The sequence below is a fragment of the Branchiostoma belcheri genome, unplaced genomic scaffold (genome assembly GCF_001625305.1).
Source record: "Branchiostoma belcheri isolate BF01 breed outbred unplaced genomic scaffold, Haploidv18h27 scaffold65, whole genome shotgun sequence".
Classification (NCBI taxonomy): Eukaryota; Metazoa; Chordata; class Leptocardii; order Amphioxiformes; family Branchiostomatidae; genus Branchiostoma; species Branchiostoma belcheri.
The window spans coordinates 1823474-1830746 of record NW_017804298.1 but is presented as its reverse complement, the minus strand read 5'-3'; positions in this window follow the sequence as shown (position 1 = coordinate 1830746).

Here is a 7273-nt window from a genome sequence, read left to right as displayed (position 1 = left end):
TTTTTAGTCGTGTTTTTAGGCTTTTTTTATCGGGGTTTCTCTTTTGCACTGGAAGTTTTTCTCACCCAACCCAACCTCTGCCGGCACTCACCCCGGGGCGGGGCAAATCTATTCAAGAAAGGTGACAGTGCTCCTCCCCGGAAACCATCAAATTATCACACCTTCTTGCAGAACGACTGTAATGTGTTGAAGTGATTAGGTTTATGGCACATTGAAGCTTTCGACTGCCGGCAGAGGTTGGGTTGGGTGAGAAAAAAATTCCAGTGCAAGAGAGAAACCCCGATAAAGGCGTGACATGTATAGCTGTTCGTGTATTTGCCTGCAGTTGACATTTCAATGAATCTTGGATGCAACCTCAAGAAATATTTACTGTTCAGATTGATTTATGATTTCATACTGACCGAAATAAGACAAAATGGCTATAAAATATAGCTGGGCAATATTCCAGTACTTATGCGCCATACTTTACTTTTTATATTGGTTTCGGCCAATTCATGGGGTCCCAACTTATTTGGCACGTTCTTTGCAAGTAAAGAAAGAAATTAATAAACTCACGTGTATATATGTCATTGATTAAAGACGTACATTGTCTGAGATAGTGTGAGGACGGAGGGGTAATATATAACGAACTTCGACTTCGACATATAAACCTCAATATATAACCTCAAAATTCGACAGAAAATGTCTGAAAAGTTAGTAAACCAGTTACAGAAGAAGGGAACGCCTCGTCTATTTGCTCGGCTCGCGGCTAAGAGATACTGTCGTGATAAAATGGAGCCGACATATATACGAGCTACTTGAAAGACGCCCGTAGCGTGTGATGTATGAAGGCAATACTGCCTGCCAAGATTGGAGCCTTTACTGCCTGGTCTGTAGAGACAGACGGTTCTTAAAACCCTTGTCCTGCTGTGCGCAACATATGTCGCGCGGCACATACAGTACCATCTATATAACACCCTGTATAGATACGATTTGGGGGTATTTCTCGTGCAACGCATCACACCGCAGCGAAACGCAACGAATGCGGAAGTAACTGTGCCACCGCAGGGCAAAAAAAATTGGGTTTCTTATGATCTAATTAAGACATGAAATTTTTGAAAAATATTGTGCCAGGAATGCCAGCAGGACAAGGGTTAAGATCCACGGCGTCTTTAAACTACAGGTCATTGACCCTCGTCCTTGGCAATGAAAGATGTCTGTTTTGCAATAACAAGGTATTACATTCTTAATCCTTTTTATTTATGATCGCCGCGGCAAATTTGTGCTTCGCAATTTTGAATTATTACGGTGTTACGCTGGAAGCGTTTCCAATCTGTTCCAATCAAAGTAGATTACGATCATGTCGTATCAGATGGCAGTTCATTCGTAATATTATCCCGCGTATGCTATATGTTTATCCTCTCAAAGTTAACGTCAAGTCTCATAATTCTACTGGCGCCCTAAGAAGATCACTATATTAAAAAAAATGACAGCGTTATCGAGGCCTTGGGGATAACTGATGCTACGAGTATTAGTAGATTTCTTTAAATTCACCGTTTTCTTTTACGTGGCGGCCTTAGCGTTCTCGGTGGATTTATGAAAGTTGACGCTGACATGATCCTTACTCGCGTGTTAACTCGTATTCACTCATAACTCTTGTGATCGGGCACAGAGCCGTAGGATAAAGTTAAAGTTGGAGACGCTCTAAATCAAAATAAAGGACGTTATTTGATCATTTCAGGAAATACAAATCAACGTACAGCCCTCCAATCACTTGATTCACCATTGGCCAATTTTTGCAAATATCCGAGGACTTTTTGTGGCCTTTCCGAAAACGAAGGGATGAGTTTCATCTATTGAAGTGGTTCAAGTAACTTTTAAGGTGAAGGTTGAACAGCTCATTATTCATACCAGCATGCACCAAGACGCCCACGCCGCTTTTATCTCTCGTGTACAGGATAAACCGACAAGAAATATATCTTTACGGACAAGAGTGGCTTGAGACTTTAGGAACGACGAATTGATTGTCTTGGTTAAACTTTAGCGGTCCCCACGGTCTTGTTAAAACATCCATTTTGCGTTCGTTTCACATTTTCGGAAAGTAAATCAAAAGTCTTCTCGAAACATCTACTGGAAGAGCGATGACACAACCTGGGAGTAATTTGGCTTCACGCCAACTCTGTTATCTTGACTGTGTTTGGCCAGCGATCAAAGGAAGAGTCCATGCATTACAAACAGTTCGGTCAGGGATTCAGAGGAAAGCGGTTCTCTGGACGCCCCTATAGTCTTCAGCAGACTTCGTTTGATGATGAAATAGCGTTGAACATGGGGCAAACAGGATGGATGACTTGCTATAGGAGTTAGTCGGCTAGAGACTGCCTATTCCTACCGACGATTCCTAATATATATACTTTCAACATCCAATGGAGTCTGGTGGAGCTATGAATTTTTTTTACTGTATGTCCCAAGTATATTGTGATATGCATATGTATGATTGAACTATTGGAATCTCCAATCGGAAGTATTTTCCAGACAAAATTGTGCCTTATTTTTATCACATTTTAAAAACATATATAGGTCATTCAACACATTTAAAGAATTTATCTACTACCAAAAATGAACAGTTAATGTCGCTAGATATCCCGTTAACTTGTAGATCCGACTTATTGTCTAAAGGAACGACTCAAACATTGACTTCTTGATTCCGTCATTGGAGCCTTAAACCGCCACAATACGGTAGCCACATTATTGCCCACTGAGCAAAAAACCAATACCTCCCCAACACGACTTCTTCCAGAATTGAACTTCACTTAAGCCTTGCCCCAAGCCACTGCGACTCCGACCTCACTTTTAACCCCGGCTAAAAATATTTGATGGATTAAGATCAGTTGACCCCTAAGCCGACTCTGCCCCGGGCGTACGCGGTACAATTCCGCCGCAGGAGTTGATCGATCAAACCAGCTCGGGAAACGACAGAAACTTCATTAAAGTCCATGTAACTTTGCCGTGCAGGGAAATCTATTCTCAAGAGATGTTTTTACACTTACACAAAACTTTTCCACCACTATATGGGTTGTTTTCTTCCCGGGTCTTTTCTTCCCAAACATCTGTGATATTGTTAAACTAGCATGTGATTTTATTATTTGTAAATACAAATGTACTGTCAGACAGTAAATACCAAAAATGCAAATGTTACTAAGACAACACTTAGAAGTGTTCTCTTAGTAACATGTTGCATTTTTGTAATGGAGACGCAATCCGGGCAGCTCAGGCCGGCGAGTTCATTTCTTAATAAAGATGAACTTGCCTGAAGATATGCTGTAACGTTACATTCAATTATAACCATGTTCATGTGCAAGTTTCAAAACACAAATTGCCATATAGCCTAAATGTATATGAATACACAGGACTATTCAACCTATATCTGAGCTTTCGATATGTCCATTTTGGTTATATAACAAAATCATACTACTATATGATTACAGTAAGATCTACGCATGGAGTAACCAGTACCAGATTTAGTACCCAATCAGCCGTGTAGGTCACTTCAACTCTTCATTAACCTCTGTTTCCATAGTAAGCATATCTCTATCGACCCTTTAAACCCTTCTTAACCCAAAACACACAGCAAAGGGGCTCAAAGGTGCACGCTTTCTTTAGCCTGACTGCGCTCCACTTTGGGGTGGGGGTCATTAACCTCCGACCGAGAGCCTGTGTAAATATATCCATTATACTAGTAATACTTAAGTATAGGACAGAGTAGTATTTAGTTGTAGATTTACAGAACCCCTGTATAATGTTTGCCATTCCTTTTGTATACTAGTACGATGTAACTTAAGTTCGATTCATATACAGCATGAATGTAGTACTCTTTTACGCATTAGTTTAGATTTTAGATTTGTACTTAGTACCCCTAATTGCCATACGATGTATCCGTACATTAGTTGTGCAATAAACTTTGACTTGACTTGACTTGTAACACAGGCTACGCTTTCTTGTACCAAATCTGAAATACGTTCAGGAGTCCCCTTTGTCCTAAGCATGGCTGTGAAAATACTGTAGCCAAACCAATGAATAAGTTTTAAAAAAAGACAGAAAAGTTACAAAAAATTTCCTTGAACGGAGACGGGGGTCGGTATCGACTTCCAACTGTAATCATTAGCAGAAATCGTTTCCAATGATACGCGGTTCTTAATCGGGAATACAATAAGCCATTGCAGGTGCTATACGTCTTCATCCGGTAAGTCGTCGACCCCCCTGCCACGATTGTCTATTTTCCAGGCGTACTCTGATCTTAGAGAGGCACAGATAGAGGTCACCGTTCCGCTGTTCTATCAGAGTTCCCCAAATCTGCTAAGTAGAGTGTGTAATAGTAGCGGCTGGCCTTTGATCTCAGCTGGAGATCCGCAGCTTCAAGCTTCTGCCGGTTGGGCTGATTAGACATTCACAGTAACCTACCGCCTGGTGCCACAATATGCGGTCTCTGCCGCGAGATACAATGCAGGATCTCTCTATACATGTATCAGGATGTTTCAATCGTAAGGCCAGCCATATGAGTAGATAGTAGCGGAGCAATGTGATGGGTTGACATGGTGTATTTACCATTGGGATATGGTGCAATGGATTAAAGCTCAGGCTCAAAAATCCTTTCTTCAAAGGTCTCTATGCTTGTAAAATACATACGGTAACGTTTTGATTAGCAATATTGGAGTTCAATGTCAACTGCTGGTAAACTTTCTGATGTCTGATGTCAAGTAATTAAAGTTGTTCTGAAATGTGTCCAGATTGTATCGCACACGTTTTTAAATCTGAATTCTTACTCTAACGTTGTGATGGTCTACGTTTTACCAATCACCAACTTTATAGATCAAACGGCAACGATAATAACAACAAGATATTATGTTATGAAACTCCAAACTTGCTTGGAAACTGAAGAAAGTTGTCTGGCCTTGGCATTGTAGCAAAGGCCTCATAATCTTGGCCAGTCGTTACCTTGAGGTACTTTTACCGTCTCAAAAGACGATAAACTTTAAGAGCTTTCCAAGAGCCTTAGGTATGGCTACAAATAACACAATCAACCTGATCCAGACCCTCGCGTCTAAGCCTTATCTGATACAGTTTATCTTCTAACTCTACTGGTGACTCCGACAATCGAAGGGAATACATGAATATGAGATGGTTACAAATCACCAGAGATGGTATCACAAGGGTGCTGGCCTTGTGTGAAATATAAATATGTAATGAAAGACAAGCAGGAGAAGTTACAACAGGAAAATGAATGAGGTTAGTCTGCAACAACAGCGTAAGGAAATCCTATTGAGCCTAGCGTTGCCGAGGGCTTATAGGTTATAGGTGTAAACTGTGCCTATACATCATATCATGAAGGGTCTATCAAGCACAATACTTTGTAAGATTTAGTAGCCGTGTCGTCTTTACTCCAATATGCTTAGAAACTGACAGGCCAATTGTTGAAAGTGTCATGGAGGTGAAGGTAGAATGTCTCGAGCGAAGTGCCAGAATTGAACACTTTTGAACTGTGGTGAGATTATAAACACGAAGGAACCCGCGTTGACAGCGCTAAAAGATTAAAAGCGTTTTATTGATTGGTGTCGAAAAGAAACGTGAACTGCAAAAATTATTCAATAACACCGGTTGCTATGTTTAGAACAGTCTGAAGTAGAACGTGAGTTTGATGCTGTTTTTGAAAGTATAGTTACCTGAACAGAGACGGGGGCCGATACCGACTTCCAGCAACCTTTGACCCGTTGCTGACGTCACACCTTTAGATGGCTATACTGGAAGTTAGATCCTTCTTCGCAACGTTTTCTACCATGACGGATAAACTTTCACACTAAACAGATGTTATTTATACCAAACCTACAGCTAGACCTGTGATTTATTGTAAACATGTGGCGCTGTTCACAAGAAGACAGATAAAAATACCCCGGCGTTGCGTTATTCATTACTCTTCTTTGCCGCCAAAATGCATCACTTTCAAAACTATGAAAGCTTAATCGCTCACTGACTTCTACGCCCTTGACCTTTGCGTAGATTGTAACATATCGGGTGCTGAACTGCATGGAAAACAACATCAATACGTCCGTTCGTTGGACAAAGAAGACATATTAACGACTCAATCTGTTCACATTCATCATATGGTGCAGGCAATGTTTCGTTCGAGTGAACAAGAAACGGGCAATATTTGGACGGGTGTTTTTTGTCTGCAGTAAAAAAACAACACACAGTTTATGCAATATCTCTAACTTTGTAATTTTTACTTAGCCATTCGCTTTGCTGATTTCTAGACATATTGGGTCAATATTTCATATATATGTCGAATACATTATGTGTCCGAGATCTTGTATACCAATGTGTTTGTGTTATTGCCTTGTATTGTTTCGAAACGTTTAGAAATGTCGCACTACCGTGTGCACCTTGGTGTACGAATCTATTTTCTAGCCTTTTATCAATTAGATTCTATTGTATGAAGCACATTGCCACTTTTGCCGAATGAAAACCAACGCGTTCGCCATATATATTAGTGTACTACCGCAAGGTGGCGTGCGTAATATGTGATCTAAATGTTTTTGGCTGACCGTAACATAAAAGCGCGAAAGACTGAAGGAGTAGTGCTGGCTGTACTTCGTACTAATACTACAAAACCGCATGTAAACAAGGATAACACAGTTCTTTATACACTTTTTTTGCACCGGACACTTTTAATAGCTAACTGACGTTTCGGTGACCGTCTGTCGCCGTCCTCAGGGCAGTAAACGGACTGGTTCTCACTACTTTACAGTTCAGCTAAGTGTCGCTGCAGCGGTGGGATGAATGTGAATGTGGTTTTTGTCCCTCATTGTAAAACACTAAGACCGAGCCAGACCCTGCATCTACTTGGAGATTGAAGTTGGTGAGCTTTTCAGCTATGTTTTTTTTTATCGCGATGGCCCGAAAGTAGAAACATCAGTTAAGATCAAAGCTTAAGGTTCCGCGTGTCAATCACAAAAGGCACTTTAAGAACCAGGGTAGAAACCTTCGAACCAATTACCGCGTACATTCTCTGGTGGCGTTCTAATCCGTATTACTGCCGCATTAACAACTGCCGCACGTTCTGCAGTACGAGGCATGGGTCCTAATCAGTCTCCCTCCGTCCCTCCGTGTGTGCTGACAACTTTCTGCTGATAGATCGCCGGCTCCCTACTGTACCAGGTAGGTGAAGGACCAAACGGATCAATTATGTGAACCAATGTTTTGAATATAGATAGAAACATCATTACCTTCGGCAAGAAGTTAA